Source organism: Colobus angolensis, unplaced genomic scaffold (genome assembly GCF_000951035.1).
Source record: "Colobus angolensis palliatus isolate OR3802 unplaced genomic scaffold, Cang.pa_1.0 Scaffold369, whole genome shotgun sequence".
In the NCBI taxonomy this organism is placed as follows: domain Eukaryota; kingdom Metazoa; phylum Chordata; class Mammalia; order Primates; family Cercopithecidae; genus Colobus; species Colobus angolensis.
In genome coordinates, this window is record NW_012117032.1 from 1,738,662 (window position 1) to 1,762,579 (window position 23,918).

Genomic DNA, 23,918 nt, shown 5'->3' on the forward strand with positions numbered 1-23,918 from the left:
CAATTTTTCTAAGGAAATATTCCAACAAAGGAAAAAAACATATACACATGAAAATCCTTGTTGTAGATATTTGTAATAGCAAAGGATCGTAGGTAAATTGTAGTTATGTTTACTAGATGGAATACAATGAATCAGTAAACATTGATAAAAGTATGAAATGTATGTAGAAACACAAATGTTTATGATTTAAATAAAATGGAAAATAAAATTTCATCTATGTTGTGCAATTATAGAACACGAATACATTTTTTAAAAACTAGTAGGAAACATAAAATGGCTGATTTGTTATGGGACGGAACTGCTGCATTGTTTTTAAAGATTTGTATTTCTTCTATTTTTAACATTCAAAGCAATAAAACCTTTTTTAAAAAAACAATAAAACGCATTCCTGGGAGGAACTCTATGTTCAATCAATGTTTTTAAAAGTTGGAAGTAAAGACTTAGGTAGACTGCTAACACTGTGTTGGGATGTTGGTTTGGCAGCTCTTCTGGAAGCATCTGATCAGCTCCCCCTTTGTCTGCTAGGCCCTTATTCCTCATCACTCATGGACTGAATCATTGAGATAAAATGTTTTGAAATAGAGCTGTTTGGAGAAAAGAATATCCATTGCTATCTCTTGATATCAGTTTCCAAAACTCAGAAAATGAACAGTTTTGAATGCCAAGGCATGCTTCTGTATGAAATCTGTGGATCTAGGTGACAGAAGACGTTTTTCAGAACTGACTCTAATCAAGTCTTTCATTTTGTGTTGAGTGGGCACACAGCAGACACCCAATAAATTGTTGATGGAATGAAAAGGAGGTGAGGCTGTCTGTGCCCTCCAGATCAGCAGACATTCAACATGGGAGGCAGGAAGGACCGCGGGACGTGGCCCAGCAGCCCCTGCAGGGAGCACTCTCTCCACCACCCCAGCCCCACAGAGATCCTGGAGGAGGTATGAGCAAGAGTAGCCCCAGTGTTGGTGGGTTGATGGTTCTGGGGCATTCTAACCAATTTTCACACCCTGTCAACAAAAGTGGAAGAAGGGACGGCTGAAAACTACCAAGGAGCTGCTGGGTTCCTGTACCTCGTGTCAGCCAATTGCATTCTTTACTGGAAGCTCTCTTGGACTCTGATGCTGTAAGAACAGACTCTTGGAACCAACATTTATCCTTGAATCAAAAACTCGTTGGAAACATTACTGTGCTCTGCCATTTGAATCCGTAATACGCCACCAAGGCCAGAGACTTTTCTTTTTCCTTAGTAGCTTTAACAAGTCTTTTTGTTGATGACATTAGTTTTGGTGTTTTGGTTTTGCCTGGAGCAGATCCCAATTTCTCCTTCGTAAGCTTGGTGACTGGCACAGCACTGCAGGAGCCTTCTAAATAGCTCGAATGACATCAATCTCAGCAGCCAGTGGCCACATGCCACCTCGTCACCTTGGCTGGGGTCCTACAGACAGCACGGTGGCTGGTGACAGTGGCATCTGTTTTGGCTGCTTTTCTGGGCTGTGCCTGAGCAGTGAAGAGACCAGTGTGGCTTTACCAGTGACCAGGAAGTCCTTGTTGAAGGAAAGATGGGAGCAAGTCTTAAAGAGATAATTAGCATATTCCCAGGGAAATGACACTTGACTTTTAGACACGGGCACTTGCAGTGAGCAGCTGCAGTGTCACTGTTCAGGCCACCCTGGTAAGGGATCCCACAGGATCAGGGGCCCAGCCAGTCTGGGGAGCCCCCGGGGCTTTGTCTCTGTGTCTTCTTTTGCCCTACTTTGTTGCAAATTCAGCTAAAATATGTTTATCCCTTGGGTCATTGTGCAGTTTCAATTCCCTTTGCAAAATATTTCTACAGGAGAAACTGGAGAGTAATTGTTAAAATATGAGTAATGCATTAGACTCCAGCCACTCCCTACTCCCTAGAAGTAGGGAATAGGCAGGTGATTTTTTCTCTTTTCACACTGCAAAGAGATCCTAGAACGCTGACATGTGCAGGATGCCAGCCTCACCTGCGTGCCTGATTGTTGGTTTGCTTCTTTAATGAAGCTTAGGGGGAAAAAAGCTTATTTAAATGATCTGATGTTTCCTTTACCAAAGATTTAAAAGATGCACAGAGTTCAGAAAACTGTGAGAAACGAACCTTCCACTGCCAAGTTTCAGGATGAAGAGAACGCTCTTTCTAAGTGGTTTTCAATTGTCTGCTATAATAAATGATTAATTTTCCCATTATATTACATTAGAGGGATTAAAAATGATTCTGCCTTCCTTTTATACCCAGTTTTATGAGTCACTTGTATGAGGGTGTGTCAGTAGTCATAAAGATAGACCAGACAGTTTAAATAAACTGTGCTCCAGCAGAAGGGTCCTGGGTGATGTGAGATTCCCTTAACCCTTTCTCTTGAATGGGGGTTTACATGGAATCAGAGTCTAGGGTGGTGGGGCTGCAGGCAGCTGGGAGCCAGTTCCAAGGCTGGCTCAAACTGGGTGGGATTTGATGAACCGCTCCTCACCAGCGTCTCCTGCAGGCTCGCTGTGTTAGTTTCCTAAAGCTACTGTAACAGGGAATGACAAACTGGGTGGCTTAGAGCAACAGAAATGAATTATCACGCAGCTCTGGAGGCCATAGTCTAAGATGAAGATGCTGGCAGGGCCCTGCTGTCTCCGAAGGCACCAGGGAAAGATGGGTTGGAGGCTCTCAGCTAGATTCTGGAGTTCCTGGGCTTGTGGCAGCAGAATTCCAGTCTTCACATGGCGTTCTCCCTGTGTGTGTATGTCTCCAAATTTCCCTTTTTGATAACAACATCAATCATACTGGATTAGGGGCCTATAATGCTCCAGTATAACCTTGTCTTAACTAGTTGTACCTGCAACAACGCTGTCTCCAAATAAAGTCACATTCTAAGGTACTGGAGATTAGGATGTCAACACAGGAATGACGAGGAGACAAACTTCAACCCAGACTGCTCACCCTGGTGAATCTTGAAGCTTCACCCTCCATTCAGAAGCTGCAGGTAAGTGGCCATATCTGCTCCGCTTTCCAACTCAAACCTTGAGACTGCTTCTCATCCCTGCTGCTTACCCCTGCAGGAGGAGAAAAGCCAGCCTGTAGGGGGGCCCAGGCTTAGGTGAGGGACCCACACTTAGTTTGCATTTTCCTTGCAGTTCTACTGTTTCTGTTCCTCCTTCCTCACATTACAGATGCTCCAATTCACTCTCTATCTAAATCATTATTCCTTTTTTTTTTTTTTTTTGAGACAGACTCTCACTCTGTCGCCCAGGCTGGAGTGCAGTGGCACAATCTCGGCTCACCGCAACCTCCATCTCCCAGGTTCAAGTAATTCTCCTGCCTCAGCCTCTTGAGTAGCTGGGATTACAGGTATGTGCAAATGTGCAACCACACCCGGTTAATTTTTGTATTTTTAGTAGAGACAAGGTTTTGCCATGTTGGCCAGGCTGGTCTTGAACTCCTGACATCAATTGATCCGCCCGCCTCAGTCTCCCAAAGTGCTGGGACTACAGGTGTGAGTCCCTGTGCCCATCCCAAATCATTTTTCAAGAAATGATTTGGAATTTATTCACATTAAAAGAAAGAAGCATACCATGGAATCTTAACAAGTGTTCTCAGAGGTCACCTAGTCTAAATCCTTTCTAGATTATTCCCAGGTACCAAAACTTCAATGAATGAGTGTCCCCGGTGGAATTCTGGGCCCTGGTGATCAAGTAGGATGGTTTTCTGGGAAAGTGATGGGAAGGAAGGGTTGATTAGGAGAGTTCTAAAGTCACAACCATGAAGCCACCTGTTTCTACCCTGAAGAGTGTGCCTGGGTTTTCATACCTTGGATCCAAATAGCATCTTCCTTGGAGGCCAAGGTTCTGAAGAAGAGTGGGAGGGTGGGCGGGTGAGGGCACCCCCTTTTTGAGGGGGTGAGGCTCCACAATCACCTGAGAGCTGACGTGGAGTGACCCCTGTCACATACACACACAGGTTCGACACATTCTGCCCCTGAGGTTATCACAGCATCCGCTGAGTAAGTTTAATCCCTCAGGTATGTCGGAAGGGTAAGTACACTAAGATCCTACTCCGGGAAGCTCAGAGTCCTTTTCTTTTAATAACTTCCGCCGTTTTCTTAAAAAGGAATATATATTCAATATATGAGACTTTGGAAAAATCATTAGAGTGTGTATTTTTTAATTGCTGTATAATCCCTTTACCCAGAAATCCCTACTGCTAATGTTTCTGTATATTTCATTCCTGTTTTACTTCTATATATCTGTGTAGATTGATAGATGGTAGAGAAATTTACAGAATAGGGCTGATATTGTAGATTACACTTTCATATCCTGTTTCTTCCAAGTGCTACTATGAATATTTCTACATGTCATTTAAAATGCTTATACACGTCATATTCAATGGCTACATAATGGTATGTTGTTTGGCTATTTTATACTTTTATTAGCTATCCCATTGTTTGAGAACTTTAGGTTTGTTTTGCAGTTTGGGAGATATAAATATTTGATAATATTTGATTATTACCTTTGGTTAGTGCCTTAAAAGTGGAAGTGCTGCGTTAAAAGGCATGAGCATTTGGAGGGATCTTGATAAATACTGCTAATTTATTACTGTCTCCCTTCCACATCCTAGTGAAGTCTTTCTCTTGTACTACAGCTGCCCAACATCTGGGCAGACAGTTCTTCATGGAGTGAGAGGTCAAAACCCATGTCCTGGTATGAAGAGGATATAGAACTAACTTTCCCAAAATTTCTATGTCACTGAGCTGACAATAGCTGCATCCCCTTTTATTCAAATGTCTTGGGGGGGTTTCTTTTCCTACTCCTACTGGAGAAGGTTAGTGAATACATGGCCAAGAACCCAGAGAGAAGAAAGCATTGCCAGAAATCAGTTACTTATTTTTTTCCCTAAATAAACCCATAACAGGAAGGAGACGAGAAAGGAAGAGATGAAATGAACCAAGCTGATTGTTAGCTGCTCACATTTCCTTGCAACAAATCATGCCATATAAGCTGCAGGAGGCAGATATTTAGTATCAACAGAATCATTATTTCATGAATGAGGAAATTTCCACCAGCAATGCTGGTGGAAATGTTGGCCAAATCAGCACTGCAATTGATCTCAAGGCCACTTTTGGAAAAAAAAAAACAGTGTGTGAAAGACCGACAGGCGCCCCTAAGTGACCTGGGAAAACCTCTCTGGCTGACCTCTCTTTCCTAATCCCTTTGTTTCATTAATTTTTTACTACAAAATATTTTACATATGTGAAAAGGTGTACCCACAACCCAGCTTGTTAAATAAAACCTTACAAATAAAGTGAGCCTTTGTGCCCGTTTCTTACCACATTTCACCTTCACACCCCTGTTCCCAGAAATACTAATTAGTCATAGTCTAGTGCTCACCATTAACATGTATTTCTGTATACTTTGGAACAGATGCATGCAGCATTCCTAGGTACAATGTAGCATTGCTTCCTGTGATTTTTAACTTTTGTAAGGATACAGTATACATCCTTCTGCAGACTACTTTTTTGTCCCACATGGTATCTATGAAACTTACGTTGAACATGTAGCTCAGGTTCACTCATTTTTGCTGCTGCATAATATTCCTTTGTATGTACACTTCATTTATTGAGACAGAGTCTCACTTTGTCTCACAGCTAGATTGCAGAGGCATGATTGAGGCTCACTGCAGCCTCGACCTCCCAGGCTTCAGCAATCTTCCCTCCTGAACCTCCTGAGTAGCTGGGAACTACAGGCACAAGCCACCACACCTGGCTAATTTTTATATTTTTAATCGAGATGGGGTCTCACTATGCTGCCCAGGCTGGTCTTGAACTCCTAGGCTCAAGAGTTCAGCCTCCCAAAGTGCTGGGATTATAGGTGTGAGCCACCGCACCCACTCTGCTTCTTAAGTTTTTGAATGAACAAATCTGGACAGAATGAACATGATAGTCAACCCTAAAAAGGAGAAGGCTGTCACTAAGGGCAGCATTGGGAGGAGAGGCTGATTGGTCTGGATGGTGGTGATAGACCATTCTTCAACCATTGACAAATGAAACCACAGCACTTCCCTGACTCCTGGTGGTGAAGGGCCCAGGGAAATCTCCCAAATTGTCTAGTTTAGAAATGACTCTATGTACAGAACCAAGTCAGTTGATTTCCCCAGTTTATTAGCTCTTTACTACAAGCCTCAGAAACCAACTCTAGTTCATTTAAACCAAAATAGAACTTATTGAAAGGGTGCCAGTGGCACAGAGGCTTGAAGAACCAGGTTTGGACAAGAGTTCTTGAGACAGGAAAAATGACCCAAGGCATTTTGCAGAACTGACGTGGTGGAGACACCACTGGCCACAGATGCTGTGGCCTTCCTCAACCCAGACACTGGACATCACCATCAACATCAACATTGGCATCGGTGGTTTCACTGTTGTGAGAACAAAACCCTGTTTGAGAGGGTTTCAGAGAGAACGGGAGGAAAGGAGGTGGCAACAGAGAAGTCCCTGTAAAGGGAAGCTGAGAAACGGTTCTGTACCTAGAGGAAGGCATGGGGTCAAGAGTTTTGGGTTTTGTTTTGTGACAGAGTCTCGCTCTGTCACCCAGGCTGGAGTGCAGTGGTGCGATCTCGGCTCATTGCAACCTCTGAGTCCCAGGTTCAAGCAATTCTCCTGGCTCAGCCTTCCAAGTAGCTGGGATTACAGGCACCTGCCACTATGCTTGGCTAATTTTTGTACTTTTAGTGGAGACAGGGTTTCGCCATATTGGCCAGGCTGGTCTCGAACTTCTGACCTCAAGTGATCCACCTGCCTCAGCCTCCCGAAGTGTGCTAGGATTACAGGTGTGAGCCACTGTGCCTGGCCTAGAGGGTTTTTTAAGATGAGACGCTGACAGCACGTTTGTGTACTCATGGGAATAATCTAGGGCAGAAAAAAGAGCAGATTAGATTATCACAGGAGCAACGTTTTTGAGTAAGTGGGAAGGGATGCGCCATTCATTTATACGTGGAGGAGGAACAGTTCACTAGAGTAATGGAGTAAACACAGTATTTCGGGACAGACACAGGAGGATAGTAGATGGAGAGGTGGGACAGGCAAGTTCTTTTAGGATGCCATCTATTTTCTTGGTGAAAGAAGAAGCAAGGTCAACTGCAGATTATTAAGAAGGCAGTCAGGCGAGGTAGGTAACGCCTATAATCCCAGCACTTTGGGAGGCAGATGGATCAGTTGAGCTCAGGAGTTGGAGATCAGCCTGGGCAACATGGTGAAACCCCATGTCTACCAAAAATTAAAATATTAGCTGGGCATGGGGACATGCGCCTGTAGTTCCAGCTACTTGAGGGGCTGAGGCAGGAGGATCACTCGAACCTGGGAGGTCAAGGCTGTAGTGAGCCAAGATCGTCACATCACTGTACTCCAGCCTGGGTGACGAAGTGAGGCCCTGTCTCTCTCTCTCTATATATATGTTATATATATATTATATATATGATAATTAAGAAGGTCAAAAGGGCATCAAAAGACTTGAGAACAAGAAAGAAACAAAAATAACAATCAAATTTCAAAGGTTTTAATTTTTTATTTCTGATTTTGTAATATCCTATGATAAAAATCAAATGAAAAAGAAATCTCTTAAAATGTCCAAAACTAATAAAAGTGGGAGATAAATGATGTGTATTGTTTTATCTTGGGGCATCAACTGTTCGGCGACAAAACCAGTTTTTCTACTAAAGAGCTCAGCCAGTCCTGGAGATTCTACGAACCCCTATCTGTTTCCGTTTCTCCAGAAACGAAAGTGACAGAACAGTTAGCATCTACTTGTCCTGAGTTAAAAGTCCAACTTGTGATATTGATTCTGACTCAACTTGGAGTGAGAAAGGAATCTGTGAAAGCAGGGGGAAAACTTTAACCAGTGAGAATACACTGTGGTAAGTGCTGCATTTGAGACACAAAGAGACAAGGTCCAAGCGGCCAGAGTTTTGCTCTCACAGAGCATGCGATGCTCTTCTGATAGCCGAAGAAGACCCACCCTCCACGGATGTGTACACAGCACCGGTTATTCTGCCAGCCATGGGATCTGTGATCCAGGCACCATGGGCGTTTCAAAATAAATGTTTTGAAATTTACCGCCCACACCTGCCACCTCCTTGCACCCACTGAATTTCAACACTGGTCTGGTGCAATATTGATATTCCCCTGGCAAAAACTCCTTACTGGAGGCTATGGGATGGGGTCGGCTTCTTGGTAGCAGTTTCCCTCAACTGCATAATCACCTCCCTGCACTGATTAGATAGTGTATGGCCAACCTGTCAATAAATTTGATTTAAAAATTTATTCTCTGGCTGAGCACAGTGGCTCATGTCTGTAATTCCAGCACTTTGGGAGGCCGAGGTGGGAGGATTGCTTGAGACCAGGAATTCAAGACTGACCTGGGTAATATAACGAGACCCCATCTCTACACAAAATTTAAAAATTAAGACAAAAATGAGCCGGGCATGGTGGTAAGTATCTGTGGTCCCAGCTACTCAGGAGATTGAGGCGGGAGGATTGGTTGAACCCAGGAGGTTGAGGTAACAGTGAACTCTGTCTGATTGTGCCACTGCACTCCAGCCTGGGTAAGAGAATGAGACACTGTCTCAAAAAAGGAAAAAAGAAAAAAGAAGAAAAAGAAAATTTCTAAAAATAGAAAAAAAGTGAAATTAAAAAAATATTTTCTCCACAAAAAATTTTGCCAGGCCGTATATTTTTCTCTTTGGCTCTTTTCCCAAAGTCACCCCTCTGATACAACTTGCTGGAAGCCCCAACAGGAGCACAAATTTGTCAATAATTTGCTCAGTTTCATTTAAAATGATGATTGACCTTCCCATCCCTAGCCCGATTTCTTTCGGAGCCATCTAATTTCTTTAGAGATCTGTGCCTGTGGACTCATGTTAATTTGTTAATTGAGTTAGACTGCTGCCAGAACATCACAAGCCCTTCATTGGAGCTCTATCCTGTGTCAAACAGTGAAACGCTGGATGTAATGAACCTATATTGGTTCAAAAAATGGGAGAGCTGATGAATTATCTCCCAAATGTGACACTGATGACAGTAAATCCTTTGGAGGGGGATGGCATGTCGGCCTCAGAAGTGCAGAGCTCACGGACCAGGCTGGCAGTGGGAAGGCTGGTGACTTCTAAGCAGTGTCACCTTCTGGAAGCTCTGACACTCAGCAAGTCAATGCCAGGCTGAGAGACATGACTCAGCGCCCTGGCTCACCCCTCATAGACATTCTCCATGCCCCAGGATTGCAGTTTCAGTGCTATTCCCTGTGACTCAGCTGTCACGACCTCTTTGGGCAAGTTCCACCGCATGTTTTGTGGGCCGGGGCTCTCCATCTGAGTGCAAAGGCCTTATCAGCCAAGCAGATGGACCAGCAGCTGCCGCTTCCCAGGGAAGCCAGGAGTTCCCCCTGGGTCAGCGGGAAAGGGTTTCCTGTGAGGATACCACGTGTAAAGTCCTTTGGGATGAAAGGCATTCTGAGGATGTGAGTTATCACAGCGGAGCTCACCAAGGCTTCTCCAATTTGATATAAATAACTCTGCACTGGCAGCAGATGGGAGGAGAGCCAAATAGTAATGAATACTAGGACAAACAAACAGGCCTCCGGGACGCTGGCCCAGCCTCTCCAAACCACAGTTGGCAACAGGCTTGGAGGTGGTGGTGGGCGAGGCTGTATCGGCAACACTGCATTAATCACTTGTGAGTGAAGGGAAGAAGCGCTCCAGAATAATGGAAGCGCAAATAATTAGTAAAGGCCACACCACGTAGGACTAGAAAGGGCATAACTGGGAAGCATGTTAATTTGCCTGACTTGATCCTTAGCTATTAACCAGCAAATCGGTAGTTACATAAAGGACCCTTCCTACTTACTAAGCTCTGCGTTTCGGAGATAACAGAGAGGGATGACACAGTGGTAGCACCACCCCACCCCCCACACAGAGCAACAACTCAATGGAAACAGAGGGAAAGCAAGTCTAGCGGTGCTGCATACGATAGCTAACTCCTGCGTAAAACAGACTCCTTGTTGCATTGTTGGGGTGGTATTAAGTATGGGAGGAAAAAGTGAGATGATTCCAAAGTGGGAACACTGGGGATGTGAAAGTTGTCAGTAGCAAAATGGAGTCACTAAGGCTAAGAAAACTCTGAAAAACAGATCCAAGGAAGGCCATGAAGAGAGGATTCTCACACTTGTATGCCTGACCATGAAAGACTGCAGAAACCACAACTTTGTACCAAGACGGTCACAGCCTTATACAGCAAATGCTTCTGTAAGGACATCTGCCCAGCAACTGCCTCTCCAGCCTTGGACGGGTGTCACCCTTGTTATTGATCTTTTAGCCAGGGAGAAGTATTTCAAAACAATTATGTGAGCCTTTTCATTTTTTCCTTTAAAAATCTTTCTCTTCCTTTACCTCCCTGAATATGCACATGGTTTACGTGTGGCACATATATTCACATTGCAATGCTCTCTTCCCAAATAAACATCTTTTCTTTTAGAGAGGCTCTCTTTGCTTGTTATTTAGATTGGTGGGGAACAAGCAAATATAAAAGACAGAGTTGCCTAGAGCTGGGATGCCAGAATTAGCCGTGCATTGATTAGGCTAAGCCATAGGCTGCAGTGAAATGGAGTGGGGAAGAGAAAGGGAAACTCTCGTTCCACTGGGACAGTGCCCCCCGCTCTCAGGAGAAGCAAACCCAAGTCCTCCTTGGATAAAAGCATCCCCATCTTGGTCTTCAGGGCTCCCATACATTAAGATCAACAAAATGAGTTCAGAATCAAATAACATGGAAAACACAAGCAAACAGGTTACCATGAGTGAGGATCAGCAAAAACAATGAACAACAGAATTAAACCCCCTTCCTTCAGGTAATGAAATTATCAGACTCAAAATATGAAATAACAATGGATAGAATGTTTAAAAGCTGAAAAAAAAAAGAATCTCAAAAATAAACGAGCATTAAGAGATAACAAAAATTACCTAGATTTTGAAAAAGACAAAATTGAAATTTGAAAATAGAATTGGCTGAGTGTGATGGCTCACGCCTGTAATCCCAGCACTTTGGGAGGCTGAGGTGGGTGGATCATCTGAGGTCAGGGGTCCGAGACCAGCCTGGCCAACATGACAAAACCCCATCTCTACTAAAAATACAAAACTTAGCTGGGCGTGGTGTTGGGTGCCTGTAATCCCAGTTACTTGGGAGGTTAAGGCAGGGAGAATCATTTAACCTGGGCAGTGGAGGTTGTAGTGAGCTGAGATCATGTCACTGCACTCCTGCCTGGGTGACAGAGTGAGACTCCGTCTCAAAAAAAAAAAAAAATAGAATTGCAAAAATTAAAAAACAAAACAAGTCAATGGGTGGGTAACAGCAAATTAGGTGAGGTGGGGGTGGTCTTAGAGGTGATGGAGGGCAGGTCCTGGGGTCTTTGCAGGGCCATAGAGGATGGTGCTAGGAAGCAATCACACTTTGAGTACACTTGAGAGTTCCATAAAAGCCCATTAAATTATGGCAGAAAAGGGCTACATGATGACGGTTTGCAATAAGATTCTTTTGGTGCTGTTACGAGATTTGGTTTGTCTTTCGTTTAGGCACACTGCTGAATGTGCGATCAATATTTAGTAATTATGTACAAATAGTCCCCGTCATAAATCAGAGTTGTTATTGTTAAAGCTTTGGCTTTGGTAACAAGCCTCTTCTTGGACACCGTGCTGTTTTCCTGGTGTCAGCTGCCTCAGTCAGAGCTCAGCACCGTTCTCATACAAATCTGCATGTTGCAGTTAGTCGGAAACATCTTGTTAAGAATTCTGGGCAGACGCTACCTCCCAACATGGCTAGGGTCGAGCTTCAGCACCTTTCTTCCCAGTGGGAAAATAAAGCCTTCGTCCCTAAATGCAGAATTCTAGCCAGAGGCTGTGAGGTTTTGTCCAGGCCCTCATGACTTCTTGCACAAAACTCTCCTAGGAACTTTGGGGGCTACAGTCACTCAACCCAAAGAAAATTCTGCTTCCTTCAAGATCAAGGTGCATTAGTCAGGGTTCTCTTCAGGTACAGAGGATAGACGCATATTTGAAAGGGAGTTTACCAAGGAGAACTGACTCGCACGATCACAAGGTAAAACCCCATGATAGGCCATCTGCAAGCTGAGGAGCCAGGAAGCCAGCGGTGGATCAGTCCAAGTCCCAAAACCTCAAAAGTAGGGAAGCTGACAGTGCAGCCTCCAGTCTGTGGCCAAAGGCCCGAGAGCCCCTGGCAAATCACTGGTGTAAGACCAAGAGTCCAAAAGCCGAAGAACTTGGAGTCTGATGTTTGAGGGGAGGAAGCATCCAGCACTGGAGAATGATGAAGCCCGGAAGACTCAGCAAGTCTGCTCTTCTATCTTCTCCTGCCTGCACTGGAGGCTGATTAGATGGTGCCCACCCAGATTGAGGGTGGATCTGCCTCTCCCAGTTCACTAACTCAAATGTTAATCTGTCTGTTTTGGTGACACCCTCACAGACACACCTAGGAACAATACTTTGCATCCTTCCATCCAATCAAGCTGACATTCAATATTAACCATCACAAAGGGCATCACAAGTAAACCCAGAGCTGAAGTCAGAGTGCCTGCCCCAAGTAATAATACCTGCAGCCCCTCCTGCGGGCTGGCACAGACTCTAGCCCTCAGTAGTCTAAACCCTGACTCACATCATCAGGTGTGGCCCTTCTGCTTCCCCAGGTGTGGGCCTGGGGTCAAGTTCATCAGAATCACCTGTGTGCTTAATAAAACTGCAGCCTCCAAAGCCTCACTCAGTCCCACTGGTTCCTCTTGTGGGTGGAGTCAAGGAATCTTGCCTTCTGGCAAGCACTCTGTTTGTATTAGTCTGTTTTCACACGCTATAAAGAACTTCCCTGAGACTGGGTAATTTATAAAGGAAAGTTTCAATTTACTCACAGTTCGGTATGGCTGAAGAGGCCTCGGGAAACTTACCATCATGGCAGAAGGGGAAGCAGGTGTGCCTTCCATGGCGGCAGGTGAGAGAGGACAGCCCAGGGGAACTGCCGTTTATAAAACCATCAGATCTCGTGAGAACTCACTCACTATCATGAGAACAGCACGGGGGAAACTGTCTCCATGATCCAATCACCTCCCACCAGGTCCCTCCCTCAACACATGGGGATTATAATGCTTGATGAGATTTGGATGGGGACACAGAGCCAAACTATATCACCGTCCTAGGTCAGTTTCCTAGGACCAGAGCTCAGATGGGAATTCTTGCGAACCTTACTGACTGGGGGAACGTTGCCCTGTGAAGGAGAGTGAGGGAACAGGATAGGGCAAGGGAAGCAAGTTAAGGGAGGGTGTGGTCCGCAATGGAGACTGGCTCCAGCCCAGTCCCATGGGGCACTCCAGAACACAGACTGCACCTCGTCCGTAGTTGTCCCATCTTGACACAAGGGGAGTGGCCTTTTGTGCCCTGTCATTGTACCCAAGCAAAGGTTATCCTCTGCTCACAAACTGTTACCTGCAGGAGCAGGCTGTTAATGTGTGTCAGGAGTAGCCCCCCAGGCAAGATAATCCCCCTATGCCAGGACAGTTCAGTGGAGCAGCTCAAAGCCCCTAGCAGCCAACATTCACAGCAGACCCTCAGCAATCAATTCACACCCCCAGGAGATTCCAGCTAGAGCAAGATGGCTTGGCCAATAAAGCCGAAGGAAGCTCCAAATCGACATACTTTTCCTTCTTCTCCCATGAGGAGCTAGACTAACTTAGCAGCCAACCAAGACAAAAGGGTTCTTTATGGAGTGATGTCCTCATAATCACATTTGTTTCTTGCCAAGGCAATCTCAGCTGCCTAAACCTGTACAACACAGGCAAGAGAATCCAGATGTTGTCATGAGCCAAGAGAGACTCCATGATAGGAAAGCCTATACAAGGGGCGAGCACCCTGGAAATACCCCATCCCTCATGTTATCTAGTTAGAGAGAACTATTGCCTGGCACAGTGGTTCATGCCTATGATCCCAACATTTTGGGAGGATAAGGTGGGAGGATCTTGAATCCAGGGGTTTGAGACCAGCCTTGGCAACATAGCAAGACCCCCTCTCTACAAAAAATAAAAAATTAGTTGGGCACGGTGGTGCACACCTGTGGTCCCACCTAACTGGGAGGCTGAGGTGGGAGGATCATCTGAGCCTGGGGGACGAGGCTGCAGTGAGTCATGATCGTGCCACTGCACTCAGCATGGGCAACAGAGCAAGACCCTGTCCATCCTCCAAAAAAGATAAATATATTCTAAAAAGAAAGTAAAAAAGAAAAGAGAGAGAGAGAAAAAACTGTCATCATTGGGCAAGCAAAGCAGACCATGAAATTGATACCAGCCACACACATGAGGCTTCGATTTGACTTCTTAGAACCAATAGGGAAAATATCGCTCACCTCTCAGTTTTATCTCAGGATTTTATCTCCTAATACTGTCCTCAAAGCCTTTGCTTCTGACCCAGCACACATTAGAAGAGGGCTTACTAGCTGCTGCTTTTAAGGATAAATCAGTGTGTCCAAAGCCCTATTGCCTGCCTCCCTACTTCTTCCAAGTAACACTAATGTACCTCTGTTTCCTCCTGAACTGGGCCCTGCACAAACCCCACTGGACACATGCCAAATTCTCACATAGATCATGATGAGAAACCCACATACCCCACTTCATTCTTGCCTTTGGTTCAAAATAAATTAAAAACTGAAGACAAAGAATCTAAAGGGAAATGAAAACAAAAACCTAATTTACCAAAAGAGCTAGTCATTTACCCCCTGGAGGGATGAACGGCTCACGCTTGCCCTGAATCAGAGCACTGAATAAGAAAGGCATGTGGTAAATATATATTTCAGCTTTACCTCAGACAGATGACTAATGGTGTTGTGCTGTGTTTTGTTTTGTGTTTTGTTAAACCCACAGAGATAATTATTTACTCAATAAAATTTAAACTGTTATCGTAGCATAATTGGAAGTTGAGGGTAGTCAGTTTCTCTCCCCGCCCCTCCCAGCTGCAGGTGACATGGTCGTATATTAGACAACATGATTGTTAGTTTGCTTCTATAGTTCTGTGAAAAATTAATAGAGGGGAACTCCTCAGGGCCTCATCTTCAGCAGCCTCCCTGTAAGCGCTTCTAAGTCCTCTCCCAACCTGAATGTCTATCCCTTATTTCTAACTGATCCATGTTCACTATCCCCAGGAAAAGGGGCTGTTTTACAGACTTGCTATTTAGGGGAGAAGAGGCTGACCATCTGTAAGCTATCTTCTTTTTAATTTACCAGCTTTTAAGGGCTAGGAACAGTCTGAACCATCCAAGTGAACCACTGGGCATCTGCCCCATAGTCAGAGGGTAACAGGATCAGGGAACATGAGGAATAGATGAGACCTGGGTGATCACAGAACACAGCCCGCCCATCATGGGGGTGAGCTAACCAGCTGAGAGCTGGTCCATAGAAGGGCTGGATCTGTTAGTGGTGACATAGTTACCCCGTTACTGGCAGTGTATCCATACGGGTCTGTAGCAACTTCAGCCCTTGCCTCCTCAGAAGAAGTAATTAAATGGAGGGCCATAAAGCAGAAAAAGAGACAGAGGCAAGTTTCAGAGCAGGAGTGGAAGTTTATCAAAAAGGCTTTAGAACAGAAAAGAAAGGAAAGAACCCTTGGAAGAGACCCAAGTGAGCGCCTGAAGGTCAAAGGGAGAAAAAGAGCCCCTTTAACCTTGATCCTGGGACTTCATAGGCTCGCCTCTTTCCCACGATTCTTTCTCTAGGGCGCGCTTTCCACATGCGCAGTGCTTTCCTTACCCTTTGGAATTGAGCACATGCAGTATGTTCAGGGAGTTACATGCCTGCCCATCTGAGGCTTTTTCCTTTCTCTGTTGGCGTGTGTCCCCCAGCATCATAGCCATTTTGTCACTTAACGTGCATGCAGAAGAAGCTGCTTCTGCCTGAGGTCTGCATTCAATTAACACTTTTTTTTTTTTTTTTTGAGACGGAGTCTTGCTCTGTCGCCAGGCTGGAGTGCAGTGGTGCGATCTCGGCTCACTGCAACCTCCATCTCCCGGTTCAAGCCATTCTCCTGCCTCAGCCTCCTGAGTAGCTGGGATTACAGGCACATGCCACCATGCCCATCTAATTTTTGTATTTTTAGCAGACACGGGGTTTCATCATGTTGGCCACAATGGTCTCGGTCTCTTGGCCTTGTGATCTGCCCACCTCGGGAGAGTGTTAGACTGAAGATCTAAAGGTCCCTGGTTCCATCCTGGGATTTGGCAAGTAACACTTTAAATGTTAACAGGTGTGGACCATCCAGAGCCTGTCTCTCCCTGGCTGCCCAATTATCATTTTAGAGCAGCAGAGTGGTAACTGCTGAGCCATCACTTGACGTTCCTAGTGGGTTGGGGGAGAGCCCTCTCCTGCCTGGCTCATGCCTGTCTAACTACCTAGAACAGATCGAGACCCAGACTGTGTAATGGGCACCTCCCCCGGGGCTCCTGCACAGTGTCCTACCCTGCATATGGCGCTTTCCCAGGCAGCTCCATGGGTCTCTTCTGATTTAGGAATGGACCATCCTTCTGGGGCGACTGAATTTCCACAGAGCATCCTGGGAAATGTGGCACCCAGGTAACGAGTTAACCTCTATTTCGAATATATTCCATAAATCACTGTAGTTGATCAAAATATGGTTCTGGAATCATGAAAATAAAGTATAAGTGTGGTGCATGTCATGGGAATACAAAATGGTACTTCTTAGAACCCGTTTTATTTTATTATTTTATTTTTATTTTTTTAAGCTGTGCACTTTTATTCAGCTGGTCTCAAGTCAGTGTACAGGTAAACCCTGGCTGCCTCCACCCACTCCCAGGGAGACCAAACACCTTCATATATCTCGGGGGATAAAAAAGGGGCACCATGAAGGCTGATCATTCAAAATAAAACAAAATTAAAAAGTATGAAGGCAAAGACTAAAAAAATTTTGCATTACATAATTTACATAAAGCAATGCTATCACCTCCCATGTAGACTCGGGAGAGGACTGGGCCATTCTCCTTAAAAAGAAGAGGGGTGGCTTTTAGGAGGGCAAGGGACTTCCTGTAACTATGCATCTCACGATATTTGGAATGATTATTAAAAAAAAAAAAAAAAGAACAATGTACAATCAAAGTCTTGGCCACATTGTAGAACTTTGGGAGATGCTCACTCCAATCGACTGCTGTCACCTTCACCGTTCCAGTTTTTAAATCCTGAGTCAAGCCAAGAAAAAAAACCACACACGCACACACATACACACACACACACACACAAGTGAAACAGATAAAGCCATGCCAATTTCATCTTGTTTTCTGTTCAAGTTAGGTTTTGTCAAGAGGGTGTAATGCAACTAAGTAACAGTCTCCCTAGAAGCATTTGCAGTAGACAATGGAGGGGCTGGGCTGGACTTGTCATACTCCTGCTTGCTGATCCACATCTGCCGGGAGGTGGACAGCCACGCCAGGATGGAGCTGCCAAACCACATGGAGTATTTGCGCTCGGAAGGAGCAATGATCTTGATCTTCATTGTGCTTGGAGCCAGGCCAGTGATCTCCTGCATCCTGTCGGTGATGCCAGGGTACATGGTGGTGTCACCAGACAGCACTGTGTTGATGTACCGGTCTTTGCAGATGTCCATGTCACACTTCCTGATGGAGTTGAAGGTAGTTTTGTGGATGCCACAGGATTCCATGCCCAGGAAGGAAAGCTGGAAGAGCGCCTCAGGGCAGTGAAACTGCTCGTTGCAGATGATCTGGCCACCGGACAGCTCCTAGCTCTTCTGCAGGGAGAAGCTAGAGGCCCCCATGGCCATCTCCTGCTCAAAGTCCAGGGCGACATAGCACAGCTTCTCCTTGATGTTACACACGATTTCCCCACTTGGCCATGGTGGTGAAGCTGTAGCTGCTCTCGGTGAGGATCTTCATGAGGTGGTCAGTCAGGTCTGGGCCAGCAAGGTCCAGATGCAGGATGGCATGGGGGAGGGCATAGCCCTCATAGATGGGCACAGTGTAGGTGACCCCATCAGCAAAGTCCATCACGATGCCAATGGTATGGCCAGAGGTGTACAGGGACAGCAAGGCCTGGATGGCCACGCACATGGCTGGGGTGTTGAAGGTCTCAAACATGATCTGGTTCACCTTCTCGTGGTTGGCCTTGGGGTTCGGGGAGGCCTTGGTCAGCAGCAGGGGTGCTCCTCAGGAGCCACATACAGCTCATTGTAGAAGATGTGGTGCCAGATCTTCTCCATGTCCTCCCAGTTGGTGACAATGCCATGCTCGATGGGGTACTTCAGGGTCAGAATGCCTCTCTTGCTCTGGGCCCTCGTTGCCCACGTAGGAGTCCTTCTGACCCATGCCCACCATCATGCCCTGGTGGCTGGGCACCCCATGATGGAGAGGAAGATGGCCTGGAGAGCATCGTCACCTGTGAAGCCAGCCTTGCACATGCCAGAGCCATTATCGATGATGAGGGTGATGGTATCATCATCCATGGTGAGCTGGCGGCAGGTGTGGATGGGCGGCGGAGTGGCAAGGGGCAAGGCTCTGTGCACGCCGGGCAGACGCGGTCTCGGCGATATAGAACCCATTTTAGCCAGTAGCAACAATTCAGCCAGGCTCTGTGCCTCTGTTTAGCACCTTCTGTTTATGAGACAGGTAGTAGAGCCTACCAGGCAGTCACAAGACTTCAGTCTACCCAGATCAGCAGACCATTTGTGTGGCATGGCATGAAATATTAATATACTGCCTTTCTTCAAAACCTGCATCTGGAGGACTCAGTGCCTTCTCTTCCAACTCAGAGACCACCTTCCTCTATGTGCGTTTTATCCTCTGCAGGTTGAATGACTCCCATGGCATCCTGTGCAGAGATTCCTCAGCTCAGCAGTGCCTCTGAGTGGTTCCTAGAGAGGACTAGGAACAAGAGGCAAATGCACGAGGCACAAGTGGGCTTTGTCCCAGAGAAGGTGGAGGGAACGGGCCGCTGGTGTCAGACGCTGGGATCAGATGCTCTGCCTGGCCACCTTCTCAGCCTGCTCCTGTGGATCACACCATTCCCCATCTTCCCAAATGCCAGCCCTGCCAGCTGGGAAGCCCAGGGGACCAGGTGATTGCTGTGCCTAGAATCTATCAGTCCTCTGAAAATGGCTTCTCCCCTGGCCACCAAAGGGGAGTAAATAATGCCATGGAGATTGAAATCATCATCAACAAGGACACTGGTTAATTGGGAAAGGTATTTTCCTTTTTTTTTTTCTTTTTTACTTTTTAGAGATGGAGTTACACTCTTGTTGCTCAGGCTGGAGTGCACTGGCGCGATCTCCACTCACTGCAACCTCTGCCTCCCAGGTTCAAGTGATTCTCCTGCCTCAGCCTCCCAAGTAGCTGGGATTATACGCATCTGCCACTACGCCCGGCTAATTTTGTATTTTTAGTAGAGATGGGGTTTCACCATGTTGGCCAGGCTGGTTTCGAACTCCTGACTTCAGATGATCCACCCGCCTTGGCCTCCCAAAGTGATGGGATTATAGGCGTGAGCCGCTGCGCCCAGCTGGGAAAGGTATTTTCCTTTACCAAAGAGGGTAAAGAACTATTGATTAGTAATTTAAGTCTGTGTAAACATACAACATGGGTTGCTAATGCTTTATTTATTTATTTGTTTGTTTGTTTGTTTAAGACAGATTCTTGCTCTGTCTCCAAGCTGGAGTGCAGTGGCGCAATCTCGGCTCACTGCAACCTCCGCCTTCCATGTTCAAGCAATTCTCCCGCCTCAGTCTCCCAAGTAGCTGGGATTATAGGCACGTACCACTACGCCCAGCTAATTTTTGTATTTTTAGTAGAGATGGTGTTTCACCATGTTGGCCAGGATGGTCTCGATCTCTCGACCCTGTGATCCACCCGCCTTGGCCTCCCAAAGTGCTAGGATTATAGGCATGAGCCACTGTACCCGGCTGGGTTGCTAATGCTTTTCTGTTATTTTCAGTAATAATTATAAACTAAGGAAAAGGCAAGAAGATTTGAGGACGTTTATTCCTGAAGATGAAATATGGGTTGTATTCAGAAGCTCTCAAAAAATAGTAAGAAGGCCGGGCGCGGTGGCTCAAGCCTTTAATTCCAGCACTTTGGGAGGCCGAGACGGGTGGATCACCAGGTCAGGAGATCGAGACCATCCTGGCTAACATGGTGAAACCCCGTCTCTACTAAAAAATACAAAAAACTAGCCGGGCGAGGTGGTGGGCGCCTGTAGTCCCAGCTACTCGGGAGGCTGAGGCAGGAGAATGGCATAAACCTGGGAGGTGGAGCTTGCAGTGAGCTGAGATCTGGCCATTGCACTCTAACCTGGGTGACAGAGTGAGACTCCATCTCAAAAAAAAAAAAGTAAGAAATATTATGTTGAAAAATATGTCAAACAATGGGAAAAAGTCCCTTCCTGTTTTTTTCCTACCTATTAATTGTTAAAGCAAGTTTCTCAGGCAAAAGGCCCTGATTAACTGAATCTTCCCAACCAATGACCATGCATGTAACAAAGTACCTGGTGACTAAACCTGTTGAAGGTCTGCTTCCCCAAGGTGTAAAGAAAGAGATGAGTTCCCCACGCCCTACTGCCTCATGGGCTTTCTCATGGCAACCATTGCTTACAAAAAGGGTCTGATAATTTTATGTTTTAATGACCCCATTTCCAGCACCAAGTAGCCCATGGTTGCCCCCATTTTTCTTGGGTCATTTGCTTGACTGCTGAGCTGACAAAGCTGCCGTGGGCCTTCAGTTTACATTCAGAATCACTGATGCGCCACAGCAGACCACATAGAGAATAGGCTCAACCTCTTTTGAGCCACAATGTAGCTGCTGGGTGCTTGGGTCCCCCAGCTGCTTTGTGAGTGAAGCCGTGCCTCAGTTTCCTCATCTGTAATAGGAGGGTATTTGTACCTACTGTCTTAGTTTGGGTTTCCTCTCTCCCAGGAGCAGAACCTGAGTGAAGACTTGGGAGCAGGTATAGTATTTGGAAAATGTGTTCGTTTGCTAATGCTGCCGGAACCGATGACCACAAACTGGGTGGCTTGAAATAACAGAAATGTATGTCTCAGAGTCCTAGAGGTCAGACGTCCAACATCAAGGTGTTGGCAGAGCCACGCTCTTTCTGAAGGTCCCAGGGGAGAATTGTCCCCTGCCTCTTCCTTGGCACGCCTGGGCTTGGAGTGGCATCCCTCTGGTCTCTGCCTCTGTCGCCACATGGCCTTCTTCTCCATGTCTCCATGTGTCCCTTTCCGTCTCTTAGGAGGACACTCTCATTGGATTGAGGGCCTACCCTAATCCAGCGTGATCTCATCGCCACTGTTAATTACATCTGCAGAGACCCTGTTTCCATATGAGGCTGTATTCTGAGGTTCTGGGTGGACGTGGAATTTTGGGAGAATGCAATTCAGCCCAGCACAGAGCTCGTGGCTCCTTTCAGGTCCTAATCCTGGACTTACCCCAGGTTGACCTTTAAGAGGGACTCACTTAATGGGTGTGGGATATGGACATCCTAGGAGGGATAAAGAGTGTGGCTGGCGCTCAGGGTTCCTCCCTCACCACTCACCCCGGCCTAAATGTCCCCGTGAATCATTTCCAAGCGACTTGACTCCACCTTCAAAGTCAGTCCTCCCAGAATTAGGAAAGATCTTCAAGACAGCTGCAATTCTCAAGGTGATGAGGCACAGGAGGATCTCTGGCTGGGGGAGGGGGCTTTACAAAGAACACCTGCCCAGGAATCGTGGGAAGGATTCAGGAAGGAGTGCTTTACCAGTGAAATAATTTCCACCATCAACTGCGGCCACTTCTGCCGAGGTTTTACAGACCTCAGGTGCATAACTTCTGTTTTAAGCTGTGCTTAGCACTTCCTAGCAGCTTGTTGCCCCTAGCCCTTGTTTGTGGGGTGGGGTGGGGGCGTGAATGGAAAGAAGAGTAAGGTTACCAGGCTGCAGCTCCCTGAAAGGGCAAACAACCTGAATTTCACATTTCCTGGAATAAGCAGCCTGAAATGTATGGCAGGGACAGCAAATCAAATTTGGCTCACTAGCTGAAATCTCCTGTCAGATATGTGTCTGGGCAGAGTGCTAGATTAGGGAAGATTCCGAGGCTCATCTGGGCTAAGTGGGCAGAGCTGTGAGAGAGTCGCAACGTGCCACAGACATCCCCAGGGACTCCTCAGGGCATGTGCCACAAATGTGTCAACCCTGGTGAATAGCTTGTTTTTTAGGACAGCTTCCTAAATGTGTTGTTGCCAGACACAGGTGACAAATTAAAAACACACAAATAAACAAAGTCATAGAAACGAGCTGTTTCTATGCTATTACTCCTCTGCCATATTTCTAAAGACATCTGGTTACTCAATGTAAAACCTTGTGATTTTTGAATCATAAATTCTCAGCAGCAAGGCACTGGGTCTATTTATACTCTCTAGCTGAGTACATGCCCGATAACAGTTGTGTAACCAGGATTACTGGACCTGGGCCAAGCCTGAGCTAAGTTAGCTGGAGCTGGGGTGGGTGAGTGAGTAAGAAGTGGGGGTGAGGGTGTTCTAGTACCAGTTCTGCCCCAAAGGGCTGCTGTGTCACCTTGGGTTGTTCATTCCAAGCTTTGGCATCTCCACTTCCCCATCTCTAAAATGGGAATAATGATTCTGCCCCATCCTGCGTCACAGGTTGGAGTGAGATTGTGTGAGGAGGCGTATGGAATGGAAGCATGGCCCCGGGCCGAGCCAGGGTTGTCCTTTAGAACTCATTCCTGCACATTCTGAGGGCAGTGCCATAACAAATAAGAATGTTTGCATGAGGCGGGCACTGCCCAGGAAATCCGGCTCTGATTGTTAAAAAAGACATCTGGAAGTCTCCGGGGCCTAATGGTCCTGAGGATGCCAAACAAGGAAACATGACCAGCTAAAAAGTCAGCAGCGGCCCCGGGATGGAGACAAGGAACCGCCTGTGGCCACGCCTGAGCAAGGGAGCAGCGGTTTCAGGATCTGAACTTTCACTTCCTTGACACCATCTTCAGCAGCCCAGATGGCCCAGCCAAGGCCATCTGACCTCCTAGCCAAGCCCTGAAGGGGCATGAGAAATCACTCAGTTAAATGTTTGCCCATTTGCTTGTTTACTTGTTTTTGTTTGTTTGTTTTTGAGATGGAATGCAGTGGCTCGATCTCGGCTCACTGCAACCTCCGCCTCCTGGGTTCAAGCGATTCTCCTGCCTTAGCCTCCCAAGTGGCTGGGATTACAGGCCCCGGCCACCATGCCTGGCTAATTTTTTGTATTTTTAGTAGAGATGGGGTTTCACCATGTTGGCCAGGCTAGTCTCGAACTTCTGACCTCAGGTGATCCACCCACCTCAGCCTCCCAAAGTGCTGGGATTACAGGTGTGAGCCACCAGGGATAAAAGAGTACACAGGGAGCCAGAGGGAGGCCCCAGAAAGAACCGTCTTCTTCCCCAGGAAGAGCCGGCTTGAGAGATGACAGGGATGTGTTATTGGTGGGTTCCTTCCTAGCTAAAGGGGCTGTCGCTTGAGTAGGAGAAAAAAAAACCTGTGAGATTTCTGTTTTTAAATCTATTTAATCTAGTCAATAATGAAATAAGTAAGAATTTATGATAGTCAGAAGGGTTGGATGTTCCTGAGATCTAAGCTGTGCACAGCAGGCCAGTGAATTATCTGGTTAAAAGCTGCAGTAGATTAAGATCTATGGTATAGCAAGGGAAGGCAGTGGGCAGTCTGCCCTGGTGCAGGCAATGACGGGGGACATTGTCTGCAGAGAATTTAACAACACTAATAAAACCATTTAAGCACTGCTCCACGTGTTGGTAATTCTACATCATGTTAGGGACACAGTACTCCTCCTC

At 46.3% G+C, this 23,918-nt stretch overlaps 1 pseudogene; it reads right to left on the bottom strand.

Annotated features, from left to right (window-relative positions):
* Nucleotides 1-17,423: 17,423 nt before the first annotated feature.
* LOC105520033 lies at nucleotides 17,424-18,580 on the bottom strand (annotated as a pseudogene).
* Nucleotides 18,581-23,918: the final 5,338 nt, after the last annotated feature.